Below are 13,078 nucleotides of genomic sequence, written 5' to 3'. Positions count from 1 at the left end.
GAAGGATTAAGCACTGGAGACTAAAAAATTTACAATGTATATTGTGAGCATTATATTACTCCTTCATCTGTATATATTCATCATCATGGCCAGCATCATTCTCTTGCTGTCATTCATGGCCAGCGTCATTCGCCTGCTAAATAAACCGTCGAGGTTTAACCGCTGTCTCACAAGTGGTGGCGGCTGCTCTCGATCCCTTGGTTTTCTACGACTTCGAGTTTCCCTGGAGCTTCATTCAGGTCGTCACTTGCTCCGCCTTTCTGCCACCATGTCACAAGATCCTCCAGGAGCCTCCGGCGTCACCGTCTCTGCCCCACCGGCCATTCCTTCATGGACTGTCAGCACGCAGCAGCGCCATCGACAATGTTCGCTGGCCTTCGTAGTGACGACGTTGACTGGCTGGACAATTATGACTGCATGTAACCGGTGGCATGATTTTCACAAGCTTCGCAACGTCGCATTCTACCTCACTGACGTTGCCCAGGACTTGGTTTCTTAACCATGAGAGCTCCTTGCCTGACTGGGCAGCATTCAAACACCAGCTTCGGAAGATTTTCGGTTCCCCAAACGTCCGCTCTGAGGTCAAGAAAAAGCTTGATAGACGCATGCAACTTCCTGGGGAAACATATACCTCTTACATCGAGGACATCCTCGCCCTTTGTCGCCGTGTTGACGCCACCATGACGGAATCTGATCGTGTTTGTCACATCCTAAAGGGCATTGCCCACGTCGCGTTCAATGCACTGGCAATCAAGAATCCGAATACCGTTAACGATGTGATCGCGACTTGCCAACACCTGGATGCGCTGCTGGCCATCCGTTTACAACCTGTTGCCTGTGACACGCATCCTTCCTCAGATACGGACCTACGTATGCTGATTCGGACTCTCATACGCGAAGAGCTCCAAGCGTATGGCCTGCTCAGTCCTCCCGTTCTTCAGCCTCAACCTTCGGTTCCTGGCCTGCGCAACATCATCAAAGAGGAGCTGTCCTCCATGACCTGCACTGCGAGCTGTGCCCCTGCCTTCGCCATCGACCTCGTATGGTCAGGTTGCGGCTCTGCAACCAGCATTTGTTCTGATAGCGCCTCCTGCTCCTAACCATCTGGCGACTCTAGCACCCCGTACGTGTGCCACAGCATTTTACAGTAGCTGGCCTACGCCTCGCCCCATTTGTTATTACTGCAGTATTCGAGGGCACATACCGCGTTTTTGTCGAAGACGACAACAGGACTAACGCCGTGGCTACGATGTTTATGAGAAAGACCTGTTGCTTCCTCCAAGTTCCTACCAGCGCCTGCTTTCCCCACGCTCACTTTCTCCGCCTCTCCATCCTGAAGCGCCTCGCAACTACCGTCCAGGGCGCCGCCGGGCTATTATTCCAGTCCAGTCAGTCCAAGGCTATTATTCACGTTGACTTGTGCTCTCGTCTACGCAAAGTTACTACACCTTACAATGGAGCTCTTCTACGTGGTGCAAATAATGTTGTGATTTGGCCGTCGGCGCAATGCACCGTTCGAGTTTCGATTGACGGAATACACCCGCATATGCAGTTCGCAGTGTTGACTTCCTGTGCTCACATGCTTATACTAGGGTGGGACTTTCTCTCTTCGGCGTCTGCTTTCATCTCGTGTCGTCAACGCCTCGTTAACTTGACAGAGATCCGACAATTCCGATGACGTGTACGAACCGCGCCTTCGCTTATGATCTGCTGACAATTGTGTGGTGCCACCTGACCGCGAACCACTTCTTGTAGTTAACTCTGACATCACCGATGGTGACGTTTTAGTTGTACCGTCAGCCCGTTGCCTATCCAAAGGGATTGCTCTGGCACTCGCCTCACCAAAGGCACGGCCACTTTGGCTGTACTCAACACAACCACTGAGCCAGTACTGCTTCCAAGAGGCGCTGTTGTCATTTGCGTCTTGGACACTCAGCCTGTCTTTGTGCTTTCCTTGACTACAGCTGTTTCACAACCACACACAGCTATAGATGCGGTCCCTGCTTCTGTTCTCAGCAGTGCAATCAGCACCGACCTAACGCCACAGCAGATGGAGGAGTTACTAGCGTTGTTATCCAAGCATGAAGACTTATTCGACATGCACTCTCTTCTTCTGGGACAGACTTCTGCAACGGCTCATTGCATACAAACAGATGGAACTTTCATTGTGCGCCGGCAGCCATATCACGTTTCTTCCGCCGAACGCCGGATCACGGATACCTACGTTGCCGACATGCTGAAACGAAGCATAATCTGCCCTTCCTCCAGCCCTTAGTCATCACCTGTCGTTTTGGTGCGTAAGAAAGACGGCTCAGTGCGATTTTGCGTAGACTACCGTGCCTTGAACAAAATAACCCGCAAAGATGTATACCCACTGCCCCGAATCGATGATGCGTTAGATTCATTACAAGGCGCGGAGTATTTCACCAGCCTTTATCTACGCTCCTGATACTGGCAGATCCCCATGCATGAAGCAGACAAGGAAAAAACTGCCCTTGCCACACCCGATGAACTTTACGAATTTAACGTAATGCCTTTCGGCCTGTGTAATGCTCCCGCCACATTTGAGCGGATGATTGACACCGTACTATGGGGCCTAAAGTAGAAGACTTGCTTATGCTACCTTGACGACATTGCCATATTTTTGTCGACCTTCCATCAGCATTTGCAGCGCCTCAACAAAGCTGGCCTTCAGCTGAATACAAAAAAGTGCCACTTCGCCAGCAAAACCATTAAATTACTTGGACACCTTGTCAGCCAGGAGGGCATTCGACCTGACCCCGATAAGATTACCGCTGTCCTCCGCTTCCCCATGCCTCAACGCGCCAAGGACTTGCGTAGCTTCCTTGGCCTAGCTTCATATTTCCGGCGCTTCATACGTAACTTTGCCACCATTGCGGCGCCACTCCATCAACTTCTTCCTTTTGGAGCTCCCTACGTATGGTCGGACGAATGCCAAACTGCTTTTGAGTTTTGACGCCTTCAAGCGTGCCCTCACGTCCGAACCTGTGCTTTGTCATTTCGACAACACTGCACCCACTCTTCTACATACTGACACCAGCCGCCACGGTATTGGCACTGTTCTTCTGCAATGTCAGCAAAATTCCGAAGAACTTTTGGTCGCATACGCAAGTCGCACGCCAACAGCTGCAGAGAAAAATTGTATGATTACCGAGCAAGAGTGTCTCGCCGTTGTTTGGTCCGTCCGAAAATTTTGTCCTTATCTGAAAAGCTGCCACTTTACGGCCGTTACTGATCACCACGCCTTGTGCTGGTTGGTGACACTAAAGAATTTAACGGGACTCTCAGCCATTCGATATTTCGTTTACAAGAATACGACTTCGACATCACCTACAAGTCTGGAAAGAAACACCAGGATGAGGATACCGATGCTCTCTCTCGTTGTCCCCAACCAACGTCTTCAAACACTGCCTGCTTACCACCTTCCATGAGCAACCCGCCGGCCGTGTCTCCTGCATTTCCTTCACTCGCACCTCTCGACCGGCTCCCACCCAGCCATTCTCATACGTTTGCAACTTGCCAATGTAGTGACTCCTACTGCCACTCCGTTATGGAACGTATTCGGGATCCTCTCGCACACCCAACGCTCGACTCCGTCGGCAGTTGAAGATCGAAAATTCTGTGCTATACCGGTACGTGTTTCATCCCGAAGGACACCGTTGGGTTCCTGTCATTACCCGATCTCTTCGGGCCCAGATACTGGAGACCTTTCACGACAATCCCACTGCCGGTCACTTTGGTTTCCATAAAACCTATGAGTGAATCCAGAGCTGCTTCTCTTGGCCTGGACTTGCAACCAGCGTAGCGAAATAGTGGCTTCCTGTTTGCTCTGCCAACACCACAAACGACTGACCTCACCTCCGGCTGGACTGCTCCAACCTGTCTCGCGTCCTGAAGCTCCTTTCGGAGTCGTTGGTATCGACCTGTATGGACCGCTACCCTTATCAGCTGGCGGTAAACGATGGATCGTCACAACTGTAGACCAATTGACACGGTACGCTGAAACAGCCGCACTATCTTTGGGATCCACAGCGGAGGTTGCAGCCTTTTTCTTGGAAGCCATGTTTTTACAGCACGGAGCCCCATGGGCTCTTTTGAGTGACCACGGCAGGACCTTTCCGTCTAAACTTCTCAACGATGTCCTCCGTGCATCCAATACCATCCATAAAACAACTTCCAGCAACCACCCTCAAACTAATGGCCTCACAGAGCGCTTTCATCGCATGCTGTCCAACATAATATCAATGTACATCAACCCTGACCACACCAATTGTGATGTCCCATTCTCCCATTCATCACTTTCGCATACAACGCGGCCGTCCAAGACACTACGGGGTACTCGACCTTTTTCCTTGTGTGTGGTCATCACGCAATCACTATCCTCGTCATTTCTTCTTTGGTGTCCCCATGCCCTTGTCCACATCAATTCGTTTCGCGCATTGCCCGGTGTCGCCAACGCGCCCGCCTCAACACAGACGCCAGTCAAAAAGACCGCAAAACTCACTATGATGCATGAATGAATGAATAAACTTTTATTTCCCTTTTTAAGAAAGGGGAGAGGCCAGGGGGGAGTGAGGGAATTCTGTGTGCTCCAGCCCAGCACCTTATGTTGCCAGACGTCCGCCTACCAGTCGTGATAGGATTCCGCTACCTCCTCGACAAGAGAAGGTGGTGAATTAATTAATGTATGCATGAATTGAAAATTCATGGACCAGAGGCAATACAAATACAATTTGTGAAATGTGTTTTTCCATGAAAGGAGAGAAAGTGTAATTTTTGCACCCTGCCAGCACAAAGATCACTCCAGGGAGGGATTCACTAAGTGGACTGTCCTTCTCGGCACACACCGATTGGGTAGGACTCTAAGCTGGTAGAGCAGACACCAATCGTCACCGCAGGCTCTCAGGCTCTATTCATTCAGCGAGTGCTGAAATGGTACAGTCCACTTAGTGTACACTTGCAGAATAGCTCCCCCCCACCAGAGCTGTGGAAGCAAACAGTATGTTAAGCTGAAGTCTGCTTTGTGGGGTCTCACTTGGGCTCTTGGGACAAAGGAACGACAACACAGTAGTGTAAACAATCAAAAGGGCTTTTATTGCGCCTTTCATACACTAATGCACGCTAGCCGAAGTGCTACCCATAGAACATTCACATGGGCACGCAACAAATCAAGGAAGTCCGACTCACCGCGACCGGAGCGAATATGTTCGCCCCATGCTATGACACCATCGCCTAGTCGTTCACGTGTACGGTCACGCAAACAGTGGCGCTTTCGAACGATTAATGTTCGTGCATACCAGTGCCCTGCTTCTAGCCACGCGAGATGGTCTCGCGAAGCGTGGAGCGGCACACGCGCGGGACGTTCGCATCGCTCACCGACCCTAACCCGAATAGCAAGCGCCTTCGGCCTTTTGCTCATAAGTCACCCCGCCGTTCGGTGGCGTAGCATCGCGACACTCGCGCCATTTCTCGCAATGCACCGCAACCACTACGACCGCCGCCGGCACTTGGCCACACGAAGAAGCCGGATTACAGGAGACGCGAGCTATGCGGAGAAAACAACATCAGGGGACGCGTGAGAGTCGCGTATCCCGACAGCTTGGAGCGCAACCTCCAACTTAGGGGGCAAGTCATCCTGTTTACCTGTCCCTTCTCACTGAGAGCTGAGCCTGTTGGCCTTGGTTGGGTCAAAAAGAGCAACTAGCGTCCTTAGCAACCATTACTATTTGCCCCATAAGGGAGGACAGTGAAGCCTAAAATCACACTTCGGCCATATTTTTCCCAATGTGCCCGAGATTATTGGGATTTCTCATCAGTTTTATCCTTCCTACATCACATAGTGAACAACCTGAAAACAATCACGTACCAAAGTCTGTGAGAAATGATCAAGTGTTCTGTCATGGCATACCAGATTTATGCATGAGCACTTTGCTAAAAAGACGATTTTAGCAAATGTTGATGAATAAGTTCACTTTTTGAGTTCATTTAAATAATGTCTGTGATGAATTGTGACAGCAGGAGGTCCTGGAGACGCTACCGTGGAGATATGCGAGCGTATTGAGCGTATAGATGGATGCCTTGATAAAAAGGTTGTAGATACTGCACAATGGAACGTTTTACATCACCTGTAATAAATGTGATGTCAGAAAGCGCAGAGGCTGAGCTTAAGTGATGTAGAAAAGCTCCAGAAGAGGCTTGAGAATAGGTATGATTTGGCTCCCCCCTCATAGTGAAGTCTAGACACATCACCTCAGCCTCACTTTGTAAAACATATGGGCTCGTACTGCCCGTGCCTTTACTGCACAAGTTTCCTTGGTGCTCCCAGTCTCGACAGGTAACACTCTCCCATGTACATGTTTGCTCCAATGCTACAGTCGCTAACTGCAGGAGCTTCCACACGGGGATTCTGTAATTCTAGACCTAACTGCACAAACACATGCAGTACTACCAGTCTGGCGTGGAGTCCGCGTGACATGTGCACAGCTTGAAATTTCATAAGCAGCAGATAACCATTGGCCCGTTGGAGTAACCGAATGGGTTCCGAGAAAAACTTATACCAGTGTCACATGGCCACTTTCGATCCCATCCAATCGAAAGTTCGCAGTGTGACACTGGTATTAACCAAAGACTTAGGCAAGCAAATTAGGTATTGTGATAAGTCGCAGTTGAACTCAAAGCTATCAGGGGTGATTGAAACGAGCTGCAGCACTGCATGGCAATTGTGGCACACTCTGCATTGCACATGTACTGACCGGGATGTAGGTTGCTCTCTCCAACTGATTATTCGAGAAAGCAAAGTTTGTAGTACATCATACGCAAATAACCTCACTCAGATTGAGTGTGAGTGAACCAAGGCGAGTATAGTCTGAGTGAATTGCATTTATTCTGCCTACCTATGTTCCACGTACCTTTGAAATTCAGGTACGACACTAGCATGCAGGTGGGCAAGCTCCTCGCCAACTAACTACTGTAGAAATAATCAAAAAGCTGTGAGACCGATACGCCTCAATCATGCACTGTGATGTACGGGATAGAGCAGTGCGTGTGCTGCGAGGCCGTGGCTGGGCACGTGTTCGGGAGTTGCGACCCATCCACGGATAATTTCCAAAATATCTGTCTTTTATGTATTATTGCCATAGAAGCTATATTGACACCCCAGGCAAATTTTCGCCGTCGCCCTGATGTTCGTTATAAAGTCCAAGTGCAATAAAAATTATAGTGGCCCACGTACATCTAGTATGCATGCAGTTCCAAATGAAACCGTGTGAGGGTGAGCCGAGAAGGATGGCAACTTTATGCGCACTGTCTTTCCACGTCCGGTGATCAAACGCGCGTCTCCTCCTCCTCTTGCCCAGCCGCACATTGCTCAGCTCACGTGCCACATTTTTTCGAAATAACTTGCAGCTGAGATGGCTGGTGATTTCATGAGTGTTGGAAGTCGTGTGATCCAAGTTTCGGACACAACAGCGACCTTTTTAGAGAGACTAAAATTTTGGGGTGCATGCACAGATGAATGCAGTATTTCGTTGTAACAAATTTTTGATGTAAGGAAGTAGAGGGCTGAATTATACGTTACATCAAGGTTCAACAAAAAGCCTGAAGAAAATACCGAGGAAATCAGCTGGGCGCATGCAGCCCCTAACTTTACAATGAAAACACTTCGTAAAAACATAAAATACACTGTTTTATAAATCCCAATCTGCAGATATCCTCTGATTTCTCTTAATGTGTTGCCTTCTTAATTCACCCACGCAGCACACCACTGCGAAATTTGCTTTTAGAAAGCATTATGATATCTTAATTTTGCGAGCAGAAAAAAAAAATTATAACCTCCCCTACAGGCACACTTCCTAGGCTAAATAGCTGCAATGTTCAGGGAACATACTGTTTTCTATAAGTGACTCATGCACTAAAAATGTACACATTGCAAACACCGACATTCTTGCATATTTTATCATCGCAGATGTATAGTGGAATCTGGATGATACGATCTTTGCGGGAACCGAAAAATAAAACGTATCAGCCGAAAATCGTATTATCCAAAACAACCTGGTAAAAAAAAAAACCTATCCCGAAAAACGTATTATGCAGAATTGTATCAGTGAGATTCCCTTGTACATGTTGCACATGGAGCTCAGACAAATCAGTGTGACCAACTTTCGTGTAGACAGGCAACAAATCCTTTCGTTCACCTTGCACACCACAAGAGCAATAATTTGATTTCCCCAATTCTGCCATGGTGAAGCTACACGGCAATGCTTGCGTATAGTGCTGTGAAGCTCGACGAAGCTGCACATATATGAAGGTCTGCTCGAAATTCACTCGTGATGCAAACCACTGCAAACTTTCATGCCTGGTTAAGGCTCAGTACCCAGCACCTCTACCTGAATTGTAAAATTCAGAAACAACAATTTCTTAATTATTGTTGTAGCCAGTTGAGCATTTTCATCTTCCTCACCAGCTGAATTATCCTACAACACAATACTTTGCACAAGGTGTGACATTGTACGCAAGAGAAAATGAGAATGTTGAAAAACACCTGAAATGCACAAATTACATGAAAAATAATGCCACCTCCAATGCACCAGCAGAAAATGTGGCAGCTTCCAGACTGACTGAGGCAAACTTTCCATAATTGTAAAGGAAAGGAAAGTGTATTTCGTGCTGTATCTCAAATCGCACGGTATGCAGACACAGAAAAATTGCTGCAATGATAATCTGGTGCCTGTGAACACAAGATGCCCAGGTTGTGTACTAAAACAAACTTAAGCTTGCCGTTTCGTGCAGGTCTGCATCTTTTTTGAACGAGGCTTCCCGACAGAAGTCACAACATCCAAAAATGATTAACTTCCCGTTTTTGGTCAGCATCTTTCTTTCAGTATGCTGCAACATATATGAAAACCCAAACGAACTTGCAGCAAGGTGCAGGGTTATCACGACAGCAGCAGTGCTTCGAACCCCCGAGGGTACAGCACCAAAGCCTTGGCAGGGCTGGCTTGTGCTCGAAGGTTGTCATTGCCTCTGGACATCCCAATACATCATTGACTGAATGCGCTGTGGGTGTCCTGCCAATGCCAAGCTCAGGGAGTGGCGGTCCACAAGTGAGCCGACAAAGGGGTGAGCATGCATCGTGCTTGCATTCACCCGGAAGCCAATGTGTCTCGTTGGAAATAAAGTGTCGCCTTTGTTTTATTAACGCTGTTGTGTGCGACGCCGACAGAACCGAGGTGTGTGGAAACGTTGCTCGTGGGTGGAACCGGCTCGATCGAACGATCCAACAAAGAGAAACGAGGCGCATGCCAACACAGGCTGAGGCTTGCCGTTATTGTACCACGTCGCGAAAATAATCGTCGAACAAGATTAGATGAAACGTCTCTATCCAATTACCTCGTAGATCGCCGGGCAGAAATGGTTCAGTACAAACAGTTGATAGCGGAATACAGTCACAACCCACGCGGAAGGTGACGTACAGTACTTGTTTAGGATCTCGTTTTGTTGCCTCAAAACTAGCTAAAAGAGCTCGTTCGCGTAGACTTTCACCAGAGTGGCAGCAAGCAGCGATGGTGCTATGCATGCTTTGATACACACCGAAGCACCAACTACCACCGTCCCTGCTGGAAAGCCAGTGGGAACAGACTGCGGACAAATCGCAACGATGGAGCGGCTGTGCCTTCACTCCCATGCGGGCGCCGACGTGAAAATGCGTCGCCCCAACCCGACGGGTTGTTCTGGATTTGACCAACCACTCGACGTCCACACTCACCACTGCGCTCCAAAAGCTGCGCTACGGCCGCTTGCACATCGAAGTTACCGATGGCACATGACACAGACGACGACGATCCACCGTAGACGACAACAAATTGTACACATACATCGCGGAAAAAAAAAAAAATGCTCGCGCTAGCAATGCTTAAAAGCAGACATAATACTTATTTGGCAGGCTTAGCTTTGCGTAAAGAAAATATTCTAACATACGGCGACGACCGGGAGCGAAGCTAAACGAAAACAACACCCTCCTTCTCCTCCTCCTCCTCGTCCTCTGCCAGTTGCTACCGAGAAGGTCGGAATTTGTTGCGGCGTGACTTTTTAGGCGTGACGATGTCAGGAAGAGGAGTGTGCAGCAAGAATGATGTTTGACGGTGAGTCGACGAAAGTTTCGCCTGCCGCTTTGCCAGGCAAACTCCAGGCGCGCTCGACTCACACACACGCGCACACTACTGTCTGCCTATTCTCGGACATAACTGTCAGCCAAGGATTAGGCCTAGGCCCGTTAGCGCTTTTTCGTTCCGAGAGAGGCGCCGAGCCGTTGGCAAGGCTCGTTCGCGGTCGTTCCCGCGTAGTCGTCGAGCACGTGGTATCGTAGTTTCACTCGGTCGTCCCTCTCCCCTGCTGCAACGGCATTCCGCGTCGGAGCTGTTTCCAGTGGCGAAGTGAGCTCGTTGCGTCGCTGCCGTATCGCTCGAGTGACAGAATGCCGCTGCAGGCGTATCGAGGCCGCGCATCACTTTTGTCCATGTTGTCAAGCCACAACTGTGGTCAAGCGAAGCAATTTGCGGGTCACGTGAATACAGGCACTGCAAGGTCACGGTGATGCCAGAGAGAAAGTGTTTAAAATGTCGACGGCCGTGTCATATATGCGATAAACGAAGATTCCTTCTCTCTCTCCCCTTTTTTTGGTTCCTCTCTAGATTTGGTGAATGCGTGTTTTTGTCGAAATTCTTGCCATATAGAAGTAAAATGAAAGTTACCATTGATGAATGAGAGAATCGAATACGCTCTTCGAGGGTTCATGGTAGCGCGATTTAAAGACATGACAAAAGAAGACACACAGGGACACACACGGCGCTAACTTCCAACAATGTTTGGCAATGTTCTGACTGGTGTTGTAGAAGTCTGTAGCCAGACATACAACCAGCCATCATGAGTCACAGCCACGTGAACAGCTAAGTGATATCCTAAGGCATGCACAAAATTTTCAGTTCTTTATCAGAGAGAGCCAGTGACGGTTTACCGATACAGGATTCCCCCAAGGCAGCAATCTGTTAGCTTCTATTATCAGTCTAGTAAGTTCCCACTTAATTCTACCAGTAATGGTTGTTGAACCATAGAGAGGGGAGCAATGATGTTGCTAACAATGGAGAGAGAAACCCATCTGATGCAACTTTGTCGACCTTATTTTTATGTCCTCGCAACCTATCATTAATGTGTCTGCCTGACGTAATACTTTCCGCACCATATGGGTATGCAATATATAATCGAAGTCTTGCAATCAACTTTTTCCTGTGTGTTACTTAGCAGCTAGGAGCGCTTTCTTCTCTGGTCTTGTTTTCCTGCGCAAGCTGATTAGTTTGTTAGGTGCTGAAAAAACCACATCAGTGTTACCTTGGCATGCAATTTTCTTTAGGTTATGTGGTAACCGGTGGATATAGGGTATAACTGTTGGACTTTTTCTCTCTCTCGCTTACTGTTTTCTTGCACACGTTCAGATGTACCAGACTGCTGCACTTGCCTTAGCATTCCCTCTGCAACTGATACCAGAACTTTACTGGGATAATCTGCACCATGTAGGCGCATGGCCTTTTGTCTGAACGCTTCGTCGGTGCAATGATGACACGATTTATTAAGTGCGTTAGTGAAACACATTTTCACAATTCCTCTTTTTTACCAATTTAGAATGGGCTGAATGATATGACAACGGTTTATTTGGCCTAGGACTGTAGCACCAGCATGTTAGGTCGTCACTGAAGGTAAATTTAACATCAAGAAACTATCTTTCGTTGTATAGGCACTTCGGAAAGTAGCTTTCAGCGGATAAAGGCACTGGTGTAAAACATATAGCCCTCCAAGGTGTATTAACAACAAACCCACATTGCAACCCTCAAATACGCTCGCCTTATAATGAAGCTTCGCGGGTCATTTGGGATAACTGCACAATCCCGGGACATGCTGGCCGACGGACTGATGCTCGCAATTGGTCATGTGGGCTACATATGTTTTGGCATCGCCGTTGAAACGGGGCTGTGACAAATAGCTTGCTTGAGTTAATCGGGTGTGCTATACATGCTTTTCATTCTGTCATATTTGTATACATCTCCTTAATCGTTTTTTCTCTTCCTCAAAACTTCTCTATCTACTATGTAGCGCTACTTATGTCTGTAACGGATCCGTTCTTATCAATCTCTTGTCTGTTTTTGTTCCCACCAATACGCTAAATGTCTCTTGCTAACCTCAACTGCTGACAGGTTGATGCTTCCGTCAACTTTAAACCCAAGAGCTTCTGGATGGTGTAAGTTACCTGTGGATCTCACTGGGTGAATCCCTTCGCATTCCATTTGGATGTGCCGAGGGTCTCCTGATTTCTGCTGCAGCATACACATGCCTCATCTAGTTGCGAGTATTTGCTCCGATATGTTTTTGTCCTTGGGCAATCAGCTCGAGCCTCAAATAACAAGGCACTGCCCTTTGTGTTATTGTACACATTTTCCCTTCTAATTTCTTTCTTCTCATTCTTGTAAACCTCCATGGTCCTTCTTGTTTCCATTCTTTGCGTCCAATTTGCTGTCTCTTTCTTTTTGATGACCCCCAGTTGTCTATTTACACTTTCAATTACGCTGTACTTGGTTGCCAACTTTCTTGACCTCTTCCTCCATTCTGTGTCCACACTTTTCAAGTAGGGATACTTGTGCACAGCTGCCCTTTCATTTTGATCCATGTTCCTGAGACTTTCTTCAAAACTAATTTTGCTCTGTGCTTCTCCGACTTCAAAAGAGGCCCAACCGATGTCACCCTGCACTGCCTCATTTGTGGTTTTACCATGGGCTCCCAGAGCCAACCGGCCTACTGATCTTTGGTTTACTTACAACCTCGACACGATATCCAATTTTAAGCACAGAATAGCATTTGCGAACATTAGCGCTGGCATCATTACACCTTTTCACGCACCACCTCATATTTATTATGGCCCCAAAGTGCTCTGTGTTTCATTATTGCTGCATCCTGCTTCCCCTTTATTTTCTCTTGAAACTGTGACACCCCCTGAGCGGTCGAACCACAGTTA

The 13,078-nt window shown here is 48.0% G+C and overlaps 2 protein-coding genes across 4 annotated transcripts in view; one reads left to right on the top strand and one right to left on the bottom strand.

Annotated features, from left to right (window-relative positions):
• Nucleotides 1-9,987, bottom strand: part of LOC119451021 (RING finger protein 141-like) — a 155,080-nt gene extending 145,093 nt beyond the window's left edge. For both annotated transcript variants that reach the window (XM_037714456.2, XM_049666778.1), the window contains exon 1: nt 9,785-9,987. The gene's annotated coding sequence lies outside the window, so the exon portion shown is untranslated. The remainder of the gene's footprint in view (nt 1-9,784) is intronic.
• Nucleotides 9,988-10,033: 46 nt separating this feature from the next.
• LOC119451019 (ras association domain-containing protein 8) overlaps nt 10,034-13,078 on the top strand; it is an 86,931-nt gene continuing 83,886 nt past the window's right edge. For both annotated transcript variants that reach the window (XM_049666775.1, XM_037714455.2), the window contains exon 1: nt 10,034-10,160. The gene's annotated coding sequence lies outside the window, so the exon portion shown is untranslated. The remainder of the gene's footprint in view (nt 10,161-13,078) is intronic.

The sequence above is a fragment of the Dermacentor silvarum genome, chromosome 4 (assembly GCF_013339745.2).
Source record: "Dermacentor silvarum isolate Dsil-2018 chromosome 4, BIME_Dsil_1.4, whole genome shotgun sequence".
NCBI lineage: Eukaryota > Metazoa > Arthropoda > Arachnida > Ixodida > Ixodidae > Dermacentor > Dermacentor silvarum.
Note: the sequence above shows the minus strand (reverse complement) of the source record. Positions and strands in the feature narration are given on the sequence as shown.